Raw genomic sequence first — 17,834 nt, forward strand, 5'->3', positions numbered from 1 at the left:
TGTCAGGGCACGGGTTAGGGTTAAGGCTTGAGTAGAGTGATTCCTTGGAGGGTAAGTTTGGAGGCAGAACATGAGCAAGAGACGCCTCCGAATTCCCTTCTCCTCGTCCTCCTTTTTCGTTCCCTTCCCTCCTCTTCATCCTACCCCACCCCTCCATACGCGGCCACTACCCCACCCCATCCTGCTCACTCCCCTCCTTCCTCAGCGCAGCCAGCCACAGACACTTGCTTTTTGTATGAAGGGGTTTAACCCAATGAACAATCCTGTCTGTCTTTTCCCAAAATAAGCCAGTGGGAGAGGGATCGCCGAGTGAGCCAGGGAGATTGGAGCAGCGAGGTGCACAGCCCCTGGTTATAAGTCCTGGGAGTGAGAGCTCAGCCTGCCTGGACACCACAGCCTTTAGCTCAATATACACTGCCTTTTGCTGCCTGCCTTGACTGCCTGACTGACTTGACTGACTGACTGAGTCTCACTCCACTGTTACTCCCTCTCTCTCCCTCTCTCTGTCCTGCTCCCTCGCTCCTTCCCTCCTACTTTCCACCCTGGAGAGCAAGAGCACACAGATTGGAAAGGTGCTCCTCAGACCTGCGTCTGGACAGCTTGAAGACGGCACAGAGAGGATTTTTCACTCTCGCTCTTTCATCTCGCTCGCTTTCCTGCCAAAAAAGCACATGGATGGACTTTTGCTGGATGCAGAATAATAAAAGTTAGACAATTTTCTCCACCTGCGGTTGAAAATATCTTTTTTTTTTTTTCTTCCTCCAGCTCTGGACCAGTTGAGGGTGCCAGCTCTTTTTGCTCAGGAGAACGCTGCTCCTCTCTCTCTATCTCTTTTTTTTTTTTTTGCCTGCATGTTCGTTGACTATCTGATGCCATCACATCCCATGGGAGACACGCGTGGCTGAAGCAAGCAAGGAGGGAGGTAGAAGAGAGACCCACCTGACGCTCACACCTACCTATCGCTGCTCCTTACCCAGCGCAGCCCCCACACTCCCTGCCCCTCAACGCTCTGAGGAGAGAAAGGTAAGACCCTACCTGCCCTCACCTTCCCCTGGCTCTGGTAGCATCCTCCTCTCCCGTCTTGTCATCCCTTTTCACTTTTATCCCATGTGGCTGCACATGTGGCCGAGGCCAAGAGAAACAGAGGGGAGAGTACAGGAACGGAGGGAAGGTAAAAATAAAAAACAGACGGTGCAATATCTTAGTCATGGGACCTGCATAATTCTCCTCAGTCCTAAGCTAGTGCACAGATTAAAAAGAAATGGTACAGTTTGTTCACCGAGCTCCAGGCCAGGGTAAAGGACAATATTACAGTATTATTACTTATTATTAGGACTCAGGGGGGGTCCTGACTTTCTCTGTAGCCACAGCAAGAATTTCTTTGTTTTTGCCCTGATGAATTCAGCTCTGTGTATGTGAAATTTCAGACATTGTTGATGCATCCGTACCTGAACACATCTGTATCTTTGGCTGATGATGTTGAGGTGGGCGTGGTGTGTATTCAGAGTGTGCACAGGGGTGGGGCAGTGGATATGTACAGTAGGTTTGGCTCAATTGTGATTATCATCCTCCTTGTATATGTGAAGTTAATCATCTCCCATCTCCTGTTGGCATGAACTGCAACTCGTTTGGTATGTTTTGAGCTCACTGAAAGCTCAAAATGTGTTTGGAAAGTACCACAGTGAAGGAATACTGCAGACGGACACATGGTGCTATCATTTTTCTGCCTTCTTTTCTCTCTCTTCATCCCCCTGTTGCTTCACTCTGTCCATCCACTGTGACGCCGCTGGCAAGCGACGCCGCATTCCATTGTAACGACATCCCTCCATCGCGAAAGAGAAAGAGGAGAAATAGCCATGACTCTGAGTCCTCAGGTATCCCGCATGACGAACCAACAGAGAGACAGAGAGAGATGAGCAACAAATGAAAAAGGGGGAGTAAAAAAAAAAAAAAAAAAAGAGACAGAGAGGAGTGCATTAGTGGGGCTTAGAAAAACAAAAGAGAAGATTCCAAAATGCATGCTTCGCAGAGGAGATACATTTTTTGTTCACATGTGTTTCAGCGCACCAGCAGCAGGCTTTCTTCTCAGAGGAAGGAGGGAGACACAGAGAGAGAGAGAGAGAGAGAGAGAGAGGGAGAGGTGAGGAGTGAGAGAAAGAGAGGGGAGGGGGGAGAGAGAGTCTGGAAAAGACAGTGGGGCTGGAGTTCTGAAAACCAAAAACATTTGGCAGCATCCCTCGACTTCACTGGCTTACGGCAACAAAAACTGGATATGTACCTGCGTGTGTGCGTGCTGGTGCACGTGCAGCCACACATGCATGCTCCTAGGTGAATCTGTGTGAGCGTCGGGGTGTGTTACACAATCTTTATCGGGAGGAGTGGGTGAATGGATGCACAGTTAAGCGTGAACTCTCCCTCCTGGCACCGAGGTACAACAGGAGGGCTGCTGGTGCGCAGCAGCGTCTGCTTTACTGTTCAAAGTCCTATTTGCTCATAAAGTTCAGGGCCTCTCATATAGATTTACTGTTTTCCAGTCCGTCTCTTGGTTTCTATTAAAGTACCTATAGGTCAGGAGATTTACGCCCCTCTCTGCTTTTACCGACATTGCTGGCCTTTTCCTTGGCATGTAACTTCCTGCTTGGCACTCCGGCGACACATTGTGCTGTAACCATGGCCACGGACTGGGCTCCTCTCACTTTGCCACTGGCGGTTACGAGCAAGTCGAGTGTGTTTGTGTGCGCGGTGCATTATTCAGCCACAACTTACAGCCTCCAACCAGCTGCCAGTTCAGGCTTTTGATACAAAGTGTCTGAGCGTGACCGACCATACACAAACAACAGTCACGCTGAACGCACAGCGGCACACACGGCAGACTTTATGCGCCTGTGCAAAACAAACACCTTCATGGATTCAACCCTCCTCCTCACACACACACACACACACACACACACACACACAGACACACACACGTTTCAAACAGATGAACACATTCGCGCTGTCCGTTTGCCAAACCGCCTGCTCATATAGCGCCGAGACTCTCACGCCCCACTGCAGTTACTTTATAGGCCAGAACATGTTGAAGTTGGGACTCCTTAAAGAGTCTGAAAATCTTTGAGCTCTGATGTCAAGGTGAGAAGAGGACTTTTTCTGCTGATCCGTAAGAGTTCTGGCGAGGTTTCATCCTCATTAGAGAGAGTGGAAAGGAGCCTCAGGTGTAAGAAACTTTACAGACTTTACTCCCGACTCTCAGATCAGTCTTCTCTCAGAGAACTGTCACTCCTGCTTCATCACAGAGACACAAGTAGAGTGTGTGCCGACCTTCATCAGGGGTGCAGTGTGGTGTATATTAACAATATTAATGAGGTAGCAACAATAGCTGAGTAAACAAGATGTTCTCAGAGGATGATAAGGTCCACAGAAGTAAAACAGTATGAAACTGTGTTGTCCTTTACAGAGATCTGGCTGTCTTAACTAAATGGCTTCACTAAAACAACATAGACCATGTTTAAAATGGGGGGAAAAAGGATTATAATAGAAGTTTCAGTAGCTACCTTGATGCTTGTTTCTCACCTTTACTTGGCTTGTAAAATAGTCTTCACTTTGTTGCCACAAGGGGGCAGAACACCAGGCAGGTCAGCTCACTGTCGCACACACACTAACACGGAGGACAGAAAACCTCTGGCTGTATTTTCTAATTCTGCACTAAATTATCTCACAACGCTGGAGACAGTCAAGGAGAATTCTTTTTCTTCTACTCCTCGATCATCGTTAATGCAAGGCATCATCTTTTTTTTAAGACAGTCCTCGTTTCTCCGTGATCTTCTTCAAGAATTAACTCTCAAAATGTTCTCAGAAATCTGTCACGTGTCACTCGCATGTGCGTGATATTCGTATGCTTTTCACTCCCCTAATAGCCCATTAGTGCACGTTTGTGTGTTGCTTATGCATGTGTGCATGTGTGTGTGTGTGTGTGCACATGAGTGTGTATTAAGAGTGCACATGTGCTTCTGTTGCTCTCAGTCTTAGGCCGCAGTGGCAGGAAATGAAGGAGAATGCCACTCATTCTCAAGGAAAAGTCAACGCCCACTCATTCCTTTTACTTCCCTGGAACCCAAACACCTTCAGAAAACACACACACACACACACACACACACACACACACACACACACACACAACGTTTCCCCATCTGTGCCTTTTGTTTCATAGGTACTTCAGGAGGAAAGAGTGTGAAAACAGGCCTCTACTTTAATGGCTTCAACAACAAAGACTGTGTTTTCTTAAAGTGCTTTTCAGCCGGATGACCATGTCTGCAATTACAGCCACACACACACACACACACACACACACACACACACACACACAATCACACAAACTGTACATGCTAACTGGTGCCGCTGATAATATGAATGAATAATTGCAGCGGAGGACGGTGGAAACAGAATACAGGCCCTGGTCTTAATCAGAGCTTGGAGCATAACATCCAAGATTAATAGGCTGGATTTGTTTTGCAGCTAAAAAGGGGGAGAGAAGAAAAAGACAGACGGAAGCATAATTCCGTGCGCAAACGCATGAAGATTTGCATCTCTTCTCCCTTCACTTCCTCTCTTCTCGTGTGTTTATGCCTTTCGGAGCTTGTTTGCACATCAGCCGGTCGCCGTCTTGGCCTAAACGCGCAGCTGATATATGTGGAAGTCAGCAGGCTGTATGGCAGATAGTGAATCTGCACAAACATACGGCCCTCCAGAGCGGTCGGAGCAGCGCATTATTAATCGTATTGAAGGATGTTGCACTGGCTCGAAACACAAGGAGGCGGAGGAATGCAACCGACAGTAGAGAGTTCTCTATTATGCTAATCCTGTTTTATCTGTACCCAGATTTTGGCAGCTCAACCTGTTTATTTTTCCCTCTCTGTCACTCTCTAATTCGTTTGTCCGTCTGTGTTTATCCGTCTCCCACTTGCTCTTGCGTTGTCTCATAGCTGTGCCTGGACCGGAGGGAGTTTTTCCACTGGGCTGGCAGCAGCAGGACGACAGAGAAAAGAGAGAGCGGTGGGGAGGCTTTGGCAGACGCCCCTTGTTATTTTTCCTCCGCCTCCCATTGACTCTGTCAGCAGTGGCTCAGTCTTAGCAGGGCCTCCGAGCTCACAGGGACTTGACGAGATGCCCTCTTCGGCTCTCGGAGGGAACTTATCGCAGGCACACTTCGGGGACACGATCAGGAGGAAGTGACTTTCACCGCTGCGTTGCCACTTTTTCCGCTTTTTACATTCCCCGTTCTTCTTGACTCTGTCCCAGCTATCTTTCCATCCTTTCCATAATTTCTTTTCTTTTCTTTTTTTTTTTTTTTTTCTGGTGTAGACAAATCCTCTTGAATCACCCCCAACTCTTTACAGGGCTCAAACTTAAAACCCCTGTGGTAAAGCAACCTTGTTCTCCAACGTCAGACATTGCTTATAGTCAGTTGAGGCCTGAACAAGGCGCGGTAACCCAAGACGCGGACAAAACACGTATTGAGCAATGCTTCCTGGAGTCAGATCTATATTTTTCCAATGCTGTGCTGAAGTTCTTTGGGACATGGAAGTGTTTTCAAAGATAATCCAACAGGAACAAACAGCGGTGCTCATCCAGCAACAGTGCTGTTCCTAGTTAATGGGATGTGATGTTACGTACTCTGCCGCCGAAGCTCGAGTTTTTCCAGGTTCGGCAGGGAAACGAGAGTTTCCCCGTGTCTCCGGAAGACGTGTGTGATCTCCCCGTAAAAAGCCAAATGAAGATTGTTTGGTGTTTGTTGGTTCAGGTAACTGTTCAAATGAGTGTGTGTGTACAGTACATGTGGATAGGTTCATTTGACTCTGCCACCTCATTCATTGCCCCTCAGTTCACCGTCTGGCCAAAACTTAGATCGGGGCTTCCAAAAGCAGGACGTTGGGCCAGATCCTAACAGGGGTCAGCTCCTCAATATAAAACTCCCATTATCCCTCTTTTCATCTTGTTACAGACGTGCCTCCCAAGCCAACTGTTTATTTTTATTATTTCACTTCAGATGCAGGATGGATATATCTCTCTCTGGCGGGTCAATATTGAGTAAGGGATTGGAAACAGCTCTTCGGAGACCATTCGAAAAGCTCCAGACTTTGTTATTGTTCAGTCTGAGCTTGATTTAGACGTGTGCGTAGGTGTTCGTAAAAAGAGAAAGAGACTGGGGTTATTGTGGTGTTATGGTTCCCCCGGAGCAGGATAATAAAAAGCATTTTATTTCACAGAGAGCCAGACTCTCTGGAATAGGAAATGGATGCTTACTAAGTGACACATGTATCGTAGCATATGCTCCCCCCTCCCCAGCCAGATCGTCAGTAGCAGACAGCGACCTAATATCTACAATATATCAGCCAGTTTGATACACCGTGTCTCATAGTTACACTCGCAGCTGTTAAAGGAATATTTTGAGAGATACCCTTGTGCTCTCTTACCAAGGTTGGACGAGACGATGTGTACAAGTCCCTGAACCTCTGAGTTGCACTAAGAAATAAGTAACAGTCCAGAACATAAAACCACAAGATGTGTGTTTCTTTACACACATTTAAACTCATTAAACAACAACTATATGTTGGTTAATTTGTGCGGTTTAGAGGTGCTTCTTGGTGGATCCAGACTACACCTGTTCCCTCTGCTGATCTGTTTAGCTTAGCACAAGATAGCTTCATTTGTAGCAGACAAACATGAATAGGTTATCAATTTTCTCATCTAACTCTGGCCAAGAAAGCAAGTATTTTGCAAAAAAGTAGCAAGAAACAAAACCGAAGACCAAACCAAAAAAACCCCACACATTTTAATTATTATGCTAATTGCATGGTGCCAGGAATTGTCAGTATAAAAATAACTGCAACAGAATTTAAAGTGTAAACATTAATGGTGTATTGATTGATTTTGTGGCCACTGGGGGGCTTCAGATCCATCATGTCGTGATTAGCACACATTTGCATTGCACATCTAGTAAACAGAACAATAATGAACACAAATCCTTTTGTATCTCTGGCCACCTGGTGAATGTAAGACCATCTACACACGTGTGTATGCGTGATGGCTGCCTTGCATATCGGTGTGCACATCCTCAGAAATTGATGCTATAAGTCTGATTCAAATAGCAGATGAATGTCAGTGGCAGCGTTTGGCAAGTATTGTGTGACAGGGTCAGTGGTCAGTAACCAGGGGCAACAACAAGACAATAAGTGAACGTGTACCATAAAGTGGTATCCTCCAGTAATACACGTAGCATAAACACAAGTATATGAATGAGTACTTCCACAATGCATCTGGTTGTCTGTGCAAACTCTACACTTTAGATTTGCCAACATTCACTTTCCTTTTTTCCTCTGTTTTGGTCTCCACCAACTCCTGAGGGAAACCTGTGGCCAGAGGGTGAACTGAGTGTGTAGGTGGCATCCAACTGTGCCTTGATGATAGCAGTGTTGCTAAAAGCAGCTCAAAAAGTCAAGAAAATACAAAGGAGAGGTGCGAGAGTGATCCAGTAAAGTTGTGAGCCCAATAAACCAAAACAAAGGTGCTGAAAGATGCTAAAATGCTGCCTAGAGATATGATAATCCCTATAAACAACCTATTCCATATATGAATCATGTGATCTACAATGCGATCCACAGTAGATGTAGAAATATCAGTGTCGTACGGTAATGTGATGCAGTCCGTAGAACCTGATCCAAGATTTTTGCTTTAAAAGTCTGAAGTTGTCAGAAAGTTGATTTTTGGCTCTCATTACCAACTCGTCAAAAACTGATGTGTTGGGATTGTCTTCTGAGTCGGCCACTGTCCCAGAGAGTCAGTGTTTGACGAGTTGGAAGTTCTTACCACTTCGGCTTCTAAAAGTTAACAGCAGGAGGTCATGAAACCAACAATGTGATGCCAGTAGCTTTCATGTCACAGAAGGATTTGGTTTTGTAATGGAAATGCTGCTGCGCATGATGTGAGATGAAAAACACTTCAGACTGTCAGTGTTTCTGATGTCCTTTCATACATAAATCACTCTGCGGTCTTTCAGCAGCAGGTGACTACAGGTGCCCACCACATGGCCACAAACATGTGTGAGCCCTTCGTCTTCCAGCCTCAAGCAAACTGGCACAGTTGCCACTTTCTGCCCAGATCAACACATAACATTTAGCTTGGCGCACAGTGGTCCTCAAAGAGATGGATTTAGGAGGACTTATCCCCCTGCAGCGGACCACCCCGGGGGTTTGACTTGTTTGATTTTTTTTTCTTCTTTTGTTAAGTTGCAATCTACTTGTTCGTCGATATGTATTTACCATGGCTCCAATCCCATGGAAAGATAGCAAATCTCAAAACGAATCAAACACAAAACACAAACTTTTCCAGAGCCATTACGGTATCCCATGATCGTTCGATGCAGGGTGCTGCTGGCTCCCTCAGACTTTGTTTAAATGGCCTTGGCTTTGAGACTTAATCCTTTCTGTACAGACTTTGAGCCCATTGAGCAACATGTGTTTCATAATGCAACGCTCAGGGGCATTATGCAGCGTACAACACAGTCAGTCCTTCAAGGTTTTGTCCTAATCATTTCCTGTAATCAGCTGCAAAGTAGTGCAACGATAAAATGAAAAAGCGACTTTGTGCTCATTCCAGCTCGTTTGAGGTAAACGCTTTGTGAGCACCGAGCGCATTCTACATCGTGTGTGTGTGTGTGTGTGTGTGTGTGTGTGTGTGTGTGTGTAAATACTGTTCTCTTGTTTCTGTTTATCCCTGCAATATATGTAATGCTTCCTGGAGTTAGACAGCAGAGGCAATGCAGTCTGGCAGCGTTCCTGTGCGCTCAAAGAAGCTTCTAAGGAAGAATTATTGTGTTTCATGCTCACAAGACAGGAAGGGTGATTGCTTTGCCTCACAATTTTCGGAGGGATACAAGTGGAGTAAAGTTTCATGGAGCGCATTTGAGATGCCGTCCAGTGAAGGCTAAGATAAACAAACAGGAGGCTAACTGGCTGACAGCCGCTCCGTCACACATTTGCTCGGTTTTTGTCTGTCAATGTGAATTTTAGGAGGTAACATAAGCGAGCGAGTGCGGTAAGATCTCTAATTTCAGTAAGTACAGTGATGACAAAAAGTATATTTCTGCTGATCAAAACCAATATTCAGTTCATACTAATTCATCTATATGGGCGGCACCTTCTCCATGTGCAAGAACAAGATTAGAGAGATCAGGGAGCTTCTGCCGACTGTAGGAACGCAGCTGTAGATGCATAAAAGCAACACAGAAGTGAGCAGTGTTATTAAAAACTGAAGAAGGTTCAAGGACTTACAAGGCTTGACTTAAAAACCTGGATGTTCAATAGATGATAGATTGCAGAATTAGCTGACAGAAACAGAACGTCTTCGACCTAACCATGCAAATCTGGGACAGCTTGGACGGTGCATGTGACAGAAGTAGAACCACTTCAGGGAGGATGTTCTTTGGACAATGAACAAAATACTTAATTAGAGAGGGCTTTGAATCAATTACCGCTCGCTTTCATGTGGCTTGCAGATGGCTACATACTCTCTCTCCCCACTTTTCCTGCTCTTCCCGCCAGCAGAAAAAAAAAGCCCTGTTGCGTTGTCTCATTGTTAATTTGAACCAGAGAAGTGGTCATTTCCTAACAGTGGGCCCCGGTCTGCTCCGCAAGCCGAACCGACAACCAGCCCAGCGGAGCCTGAGCTGGACTTCTCCCAAAGCTGGGCAGAAACCACACAAACCCGAGTCTTCCTGACATGTGGTGAAAGTGTGATAGGGATATGGGAAACTCCGGGAAGGGTTAGGAGAGAGGGATGGCGATGGATCCGTTTGGAAGAGAAAGAGAGATCGAAAGTGGGACATGATGAAAACGGGGATAGGAGAAAGTGGAAGGGGCGGTATTTGCGGGAAAGAAGCGAGGAGAGGTGAAAGCAGAGGAAGGATCTGAGGGTAGAAGAAGCAGAAAAGAGAAAATAAGGTTGGTCTAAGGAGCGCTCAGTTTGTTGCAACCATGTGGCGTCTTTGATCTGGCCGAGGATTTGAACCAGTGTCAACAGAAACATGCAGGGGCCGTCTGTTTTGCTCCCAGACACAGATCATTCCTCCATGAATTACTCTGCTTCAGTTCGCCGCAACCTCTTTACTACTCCAATGTTTGTTTACCCTGTCGGGAACACTCGGCCCATTCCTCAAGTTGAGCAACAAGCTCAGTAATACCCCAGAACTCCTGCAATCAGCTAAACTTTCTACGCCGTTAATCTCTGGAGGGAAGCAGAAATCTGGGTAGTTTTGAAGATTTAAAAGATAAATTTGAGTCCAACAGTGCTGCCTTTATATTCTGTAGTTTACTCAGTAACACAGTCATTCCTCATTTAGTCCTGCAATACAGGATCCATTCATTCTGGTCCAGTCACTGTCTTCCATCGTACGGACCAGGGGTGTTTCTGTGACCCTTGTAGTCTGCGAGGAGGAGGGCGGGCTAACAAGTAGGCGGAGGAGGGGAAAATGAGGATGCAGACATGTCCGTCAGACTGTTACAGTGAGAGGAAGTGTCCTGAATACTGTGTCCCTGCAATATGACAGCCGGCTGATTCAAACCTCATGTTGGGAGCAGAAACACAATGAAAAGACAGTTGAGTTGGAGGCTTGTTTGCAGGCAGACTGCAAAAACTGTCCCTCTGCAAAAGTGCTTTAGTAGCATTAAGAAATGTAATGCTGCAGTCAATACTTTAACAATGGGTCACATGACTACATATAATGTCAAAGTGGTCACTTGTACTGACACAGCAACAGAGAAATTTCCCTTGGTCCTGCTGTTCCCTTTGGGCATCTTTGGGTTCAGTCCCAGTTCTCTCATTGGTGTCTAGAATGGTACGATGTCTCTAAATTCATAGTCTATGTAAGAAGTGGTGCAATGAATTCTGGTAGCGCTGCATGCTGTTGCTCACTTGCATGAAGTTGTCTTCACACATTTTCTTTGGTGTGAAGGGAACAACCCTCATGATGTCATCTGGTTCATCTAGAGAGCTTTGAGAACTGCAGAGTTTACAACAGAGAGATCAGCCATTCACTGATCATCTACCAGCCGGAGAGAGTAAAAAGAGTTGAATTATGGGGAATGCATTGATTATGACTTTTAATCAGTCTCTTTTTTTGTCCTAGCTGAGACAAGCAATGCACAGACAGTCATCCACTCTCACTTGAAGACAATGACAAATCCAGACTGCATCAACACTTGTGGGGAATGTACGCAGACCCCCTCCAAGTCAGCAGAGTACACACTAACAGTGCCCTAATGAATTGAGGGCCTTTCCCTCGTGGGCTGTATACATGTGTGATCCGAAAACCAGGTTCACTGACGTTTCTCTCTGTCTCCTGTCTCTTTCTGTTCCCATGCACAATTCTGTTGATCACAAATAACTTGCTGTTTCCTCTCGAGTTGTGCTCGTTGAAAGCCTTCTCCCAGTGAGCAGAAAGTGATGATAGCCAGATAGTCTTAACACAGAGCTCTTCCCACAGACGGACAATGCTCCCGTTGTGAAACACAGCACTACTGTGGTCCGATTGTGCTTCCTGGTTTGGAAGACAAATCTCTGGCTTTGAGACATTTGATTTCACAGCAATGAGAACGCAATAACTATGCTAGCATCGAACTGATCGACTGAATCTTGAGACCCAGACCTCAGAAAATATTGGTGGACATTTAAGGTTCATATACCTGCAGAGACGTCCGTGGGATGAGGTCAATCGTGATGTAACTAAGTACCTTTACTCAAGTACTGAATTTAAGCACATGGTACTGAGGTACTGATGTGCTTTATTGAGTATACTTCTAGTTTCTACTACATTTACAAAGCAAATATTGCACCTTTGCTCTGCAATATTTATTGACAAAAGTAGTCTTTACAGATGCCTCAAAGTGGTGCATTTTTAAATTGTAAATTTGGCAATAAAATGACAACTAAAAATCACACTTCTGACTATCGGGATGGTCGACCCCTAGTATACAGTAAATATACTTTAACTGGAAGCAGACATCTTTTCAGACTCTCCCTCCTGGCGTTACACTGAGGTATTACTGTTACTGGTGCCGCTTTTGCAAAGACAGCGTTAGCAACATGACGACTGCTAACAACCTGTCGACTGTAAAAATCCAAATTTAACCTAGAAACTACTTGGTTGTTCCTCTCTTACCTGGGAATACCAACCAGGGAAAATGATGCATCTTCCTGTTTTGTTTATGAAATGGCTGATCTGCCCTAATATGTCTTTCTGTCTGTGAACAATCCAGCCTGGTGGCAGATTGATGAGTTTTATAGGGAACCAGTTCAAGTGTGGATGGTGTCATTTCTTCTGCTGCCATTTCACTGTGCAATTAGTGTGACTGATGTCGTCTACTGCCAGTTTCAGTACAATTAATTACTTTTTACTCAAGAACTATGTATGGGGGAATTTCACATCCAAAGTAATATTTTGAAGAGAGGTTTTCACTATTTTTAGATTGTGTTGTTTGAATGTTTAGAAAAACATCCCACATGTCAACAACAGGTCATTTTCCATAAGTAAAACCAGATGTCTTGAATGTGACACCTTGAAAAAAAAAAATGCTGTCAATAACATTGCCGTCCAAGATCCGCGTTCTTGCTCGTGACAGGGTTGGAAAGAGAGCCATCATTTTGCAGATGTCCCATTAGAGTGCAATTCTTAGACTATAAATCACACGTACATGCTGAGATACACTGGTTGTTAAAGAACTATTGTGTGGTGCTACTATGGAGACCAAAACTCCACAAAACAGAAGCCGAGCAGCGGAGTTTCTCACTGCTGCCTTCCAGTTCGATCAGCGATACATATCAAATGGGAGCACAATGTTGAGGAATGCACGGTGTGGAGTCCGCATCGATTAATCTGCAAATCTCCTCCATGTGACGCTCCTCCTGCCTGCCCTCGTCCCTACCCATTACACCGTGCTCAATACGATTATTCAGAGAGGAGGGGGGGGAAAGAAAAGCATTAGTTGTAATGCTGCCAGGGTCCAAAATTGTCCAAATAGTTCTCAAGCCCAGCCAGACACAACAGCATATTCACAGTCTCGGCTCTGTCTGTGGACTCAGTTCAGTCTAGCACATTTTGATTCCCTCTTCGGCTGTGTCCTTTGGCATTTAGCTCAGATACTGCCTACATGTCTTTTCTGCCTATTGTCAAGGGATGACAGCGCAATTGTTCTTGTTAATCATCTGAACAACACATACGAGGCCTGTTCTCTGCGCAGACACTGAAACTGTGTCTACATATTCTATAAGCTCCAGGGAGGAGCCGTCACGCCCCATTTGTAACCTCACATGCACTTCATCCTATGTCCTCCCTGCATCGTGTCTCCCTCGGTCCATCATTCACTCCACAGAGGGCGTCTGGAATGTGCCTGTAATCACTTTCAGTGCATTTTTATGCAACAAGTGAGGAGACAGACAGTAACGCAAAGTGTCTGCAGTGTGTGGGAGCATGCAGGGAGTCACAGACAGACAGAAAAAGCAATGGATGGTGACGTTTTGTTAGCTGAGAAAATGATCTGATCCACAGATATGAAAATTAAGGGTGGCCAGGGCTCGACCGCCTCCCCCCCCAAGTGTCTTAGAACAAAAAACATCTCTGACCTGTTGACTTACAATGCTTTTGGAAACCCAGATGGAAGGGTTTTGTCTCCACTATCAGTCTAGACTCTATTTGTTTTCACATCTGCGCCTGTGCGATAAGCAAATTGTAGCCATTACCTTATGAGTGTGAGAGGGCAATTGTGTTTTTTCCCCACGCTCTGGATAAAGAGCCAAAAAAAAGAGGGGGGGGGCACTCACCAGCAAAAAATGAGTGTGACCACTGTGGGAGACGTGGTGAACATCAAGAAGCGGGGGTGGAGGGCTCGGGGGTGGGGAGGAGGCGGAGGAGGAGGGCTGGTCGGGTGGGTGAAAGAAATTTGGCATCACTGATGGAAACGGGGTCTGGAGCCGGCACACACTTCCACATAAACACACACACACGCAGAGGACAGACACCAGCGGCCATCATTCAAACGGCATTTTAAGGGCCATTTAAGTCATTCCAATAAAAACTGCAGCCGTTATAATACGTTGTCCAGGGGAGACTAGGGGAGAGAAAGTTATGGCACCGGCAGGCCGAGGGGTAGTAGAAAGGAAAATGCAGGAGAAGTGAGTCAGACAATGTTTGTTTTCAAGTCTGAACTTTGAATCTTTTTCATGTCATTCAGCCTCTGTGAGAGGGAGGCCAAGCTCTCCGGTCTGGGAAAGTGATTCAGTGATAGCAGGGAGGTGTGAGGGGTTTATATACCTGCCAGGCTTATCAGCGATCAGTTAAGTCGAGCGATATTTCCCACAGGTGATGTTCTGTAGGCTTGAGTCCACAGCCCCCAAAAATACTGAGCCCAGATCAGCATCTCGTCACCAGGAGACATTTCATGGCATGTTTGACCCTGTGATGCACTTTACAACCTTTCACTTCAGCTAACACAAATCTGTTTATCTGTCAGACATCACCTGAGCACGTTTAATCTCATCCGCTGGATATCTACGATATCCTGCTCTTAAAACGTGACAGTCCAGATCAACATGTAACAGGAAAGCGAGGGGGGGGGGACAGTTTATCTGTCTGCCTCACGACCTTAAATCTCCATCCAAGGCCAACAAGCGCATATGCAGCGTTGCATTCCGATGACTGTTATTTCGGCATTATGTCTATTTGCACTGTTCTCAACTGAGGGCCTGTGAAAAGTCGTCTAAACACAGCTCTCTCATACCGCGCGATCCAGGCCTGTGTTAGCATAGCTGAGTGAGTGCAGATATGGAGCAGGGCGATGGAGATGTCGGATAGCCGCTGCTGTGTCCTCTTTTTTTATTTCAGTGTCTCTATCCATTGTCTTCTAGCTCATCTTTTATCTGAGTCAGCATCTGAAGCACGCAAATCCCCATCCATCATCTCTGGTGGTATCTAGACTAGAATCCACCACACATAAGTGAGAAAATACCCCCTGTTTAATTTGAGTGGAGTGACCATTTAAGCAGCCAAACTCTATTACACTGACACTGCATACAGTGGACCACATACATGTTCTTTGCACCCTGTAGAAACCATTTTATCCATCACCTAAATATATTCTCTGCTTCCACTTTTAGCCTCAAACAGATCTGCATAATCCATATACAGTATATGCACATGTGCACCCCCACTTTCACAAATATTCTGAGGTTCAGACCTCAGAATATTTGTGAAGGTGGCCATTACCTCTGATTTACACCACATGCATTAAGCTGTTGTCATTCGCACGCACCTACCTCCACATGCCTCACCTCCACCTCCAACACACGTAAAGTCGTGGTCGGAGCGTCGAGTCGACGTCTCCCGTCTTGTTTTGTTTTTGGTAGTAAAAAGGAAAAACACACGCACACACACAACGAGTGTTGGGGTTTTCACTCCTACCTCTCCAAAACCTAAGTAAACACGCCGGCTTCCAAACCATACAGAGTCGCGCTAAAGAGACGCGTCAGACGGGGCCCGGGGTTATGCTTTCTCAGCAGCGGATGAGTGATTTGAAAGGAAAGAGAGGTTTTGTGGGCAATTTACATACGCGGAGATGTGAGTCATTTCGGGGTCGTTTATGGGCTGCAGGCAGCCATTCCCTTGGCTCTGAGTGGACCATCATATCTCTGCTGGATGGCCTTCTATCACACATGCTCTTTGAGGGATTTTTCGGCTTAATATCACACTTGGAGGGGGAAATATGAGAGAAAGATGTTTGCATCTGAAGACATACAATCCATTTCCACTGTGTGCCCTCAGAGCACAGACTTCAGAGTTGATGCTGCTGCTGCTGCCCTCCTCCCTCCACTCTGCGTCGCCCGCTAGCATGTTGTTGCTCAACTGGAAAACAATAGCAAAAGCCATCCATCTGGTTGCAGTTTGCATCCCGTGCCAGTTTGAGTGGGAGTGAGACCTCTGAGAGGCTTAAAACAACAACAGCTCGCGGTCGAGAAGACTGGTTGCATATTTCCAGCTACTGTAGCAATAAACACACTCACACGCAGACACATGCTGATACACAGAGAGACCCCAAGTGTGTGACTATTAAATTGATATAACTCTGAAATCTGGTGACTGATTACATTCAGGGGAATGGCAGAATGGACAGGTATTGAAAAGTCATTAAGATTATGGATTGTGTGGTGAGACGGAGGAGGAGGAGGGGGGAGAAAGTATGACATGTACTGGGCCCGTGACAAGTGCAGCGGTGGAATGTCCCGGGGTGTTTTAATGGAGTTTGTCTCTCCACACCTGTGGAACTAATAGCGAGCCACTGAAGTCAGATGTCCTATGAAAATATTTGGTGGAATGAGAGAGAAAGGGGGGAGAAAAGGGGTGAGGTGGATCAGTTCGAGGGTTCATACCTAAAGACAGGCGTGTAGTTTGGCTATCGCATAGGATTTCCATTAAACGCCAGGTTTGAGGAACAAGATAATTGCTCTAGCAGAGACTCCAGCCTGAACCCCGTCTCCTTCTCTATCCCTGTTCCTCACTCTGGCACATGTGCTGCAGAAAAACAGAGTGTTTTCAAGCTGCTCAACTTTGAATTCATACTTGATTTTCTAAGCGTGTGTGTGTGTGTGTGTGTGTGTGTGTTTCATTTGGATGTGAGCATTTTGTCACCCTTTGGAAGAAACAAACAAACATCAATATTCTGTTGAGCATCTGCATATTTTAATTTAAACTGAAGAGTTCAAAGCAGTTTCATGCGTTGGGCAACATGTGCCGTCAGGGTGCCTGAAACCTTTTTTTTTTATAGCCGATTAAAAGTGCTTTTTGAAAAATGCATGGCTCTCAAGCTACAAACACGTTTTTTCTTTTTTTCTGCTTTCTGTTTTCAACCCGAGAACTGAGAAATGCTCACAGAAGGTTTTATGAGGTCAGTGAGGATAAGAAGCCAGAATGTGGTATGGAAATGGTCCTGCTAGTATTAAAGGATTGGTTGAGGCTTTCCACTGATGCGAACACTACCCCCGTTGCTCCCCTCGTCTTTCTTTGAAGTCAGCGATGGCAACAGTTATCACAAATGATGACGCTCTCAAGTCTCCTCGGGACATCTTGGGACCGAGCTGTCGCGGTTAAGCCTGGGACCGGGTCTTTACAGTGCAAAGTATGCATGCTATTCATAAGCTTTTTATTATTCTGAATATCTACCAACGGGGTAAAATATTTCTCACATGCAGTTCGACTTGTTTTGAAGAGGTCTCTTTGCTCACATGTCATTTTATTGGACAGTCTGCCTTCAGCCATGGTAGCGACATGGCTGCCAACGTTGGTCAGTCGGTCGGTCTACCGCTGAAATGTCTCATCAACTATTGGATGGTGTGCTGTGACATTCATGAGGCCTCGATCTGCTGACTTTTACTCTAACATGTCAGAGTTATTTAGAGAAATATCCCAACATGTGCTTCATGAACTGACAAAGAGCTTGAAACAAACATGTACAATGTATCCTAATGACATTCATATTCATGTTCCCCTCAGGATGGATTGTGAAAGCTTTGGTGATGCTTTCATTTGGTCAAAACTTTAATTTGTCCCATTCTGTGTTTTGTGACTGAACACTTGCAGATCTGTTGGCGTTCACATCAGCCCAACAACACGACTGTGTGTACCGGACCTTTGTTGTATGCTTACAGTTTTGTCAGTCAAGGAAACTATGTGACAAGGTTTAGAAAAAACATTGTGATTTGGTTGATTATGTTCCTTCAAGCTCCTGCAGGTAAGA

The 17,834-nt window shown here is 45.6% G+C and overlaps 1 protein-coding gene across 1 annotated transcript in view; it reads left to right on the top strand.

Annotated features, from left to right (window-relative positions):
* Nucleotides 1-558: 558 nt before the first annotated feature.
* The window catches only part of col8a2 (collagen, type VIII, alpha 2), a 46,953-nt gene continuing 29,677 nt past the window's right edge, over nt 559-17,834 (top strand). The window contains exon 1 of the mRNA XM_037091646.1: nt 559-1,023. The gene's annotated coding sequence lies outside the window, so the exon portion shown is untranslated. The remainder of the gene's footprint in view (nt 1,024-17,834) is intronic.

Source organism: Acanthopagrus latus, chromosome 3, assembly GCF_904848185.1.
Source record: "Acanthopagrus latus isolate v.2019 chromosome 3, fAcaLat1.1, whole genome shotgun sequence".
Classification (NCBI taxonomy): Eukaryota; Metazoa; Chordata; class Actinopteri; order Spariformes; family Sparidae; genus Acanthopagrus; species Acanthopagrus latus.